The following is a 255-nucleotide window of genomic DNA, read 5'->3' as shown; positions in this document are numbered from 1 at the left end:
GAGGCCTTGTCTCCCCAAGCCAGCAACACGGCTGTGCTCAATCCACAGAACCTTCACCTGAGCCTTATCAGGGAAAACCAACCCGTGTGCTAATAGACGAGCTTTTCTAACGAAAAAAGCGCCTCCGCCTTGCCTGCGGCCACACTGTGGATGCTGAAAACGACGCTGACTGGGGAAAAAAACAGGTGTTTTGTTTATTTTTTGTACTTTTGCCGTCAGAGTCGTGCCCCTTTCCCCCCCCCTCCCCCAGCCGCG

This window comes from Eurypyga helias, unplaced genomic scaffold (assembly GCF_000690775.1).
Source record: "Eurypyga helias isolate BGI_N326 unplaced genomic scaffold, ASM69077v1 scaffold24785, whole genome shotgun sequence".
In the NCBI taxonomy this organism is placed as follows: Eukaryota; Metazoa; Chordata; class Aves; order Eurypygiformes; family Eurypygidae; genus Eurypyga; species Eurypyga helias.
The sequence above is the reverse complement of the archived record's forward strand: the minus strand, read 5'-3'. Positions refer to the sequence as shown.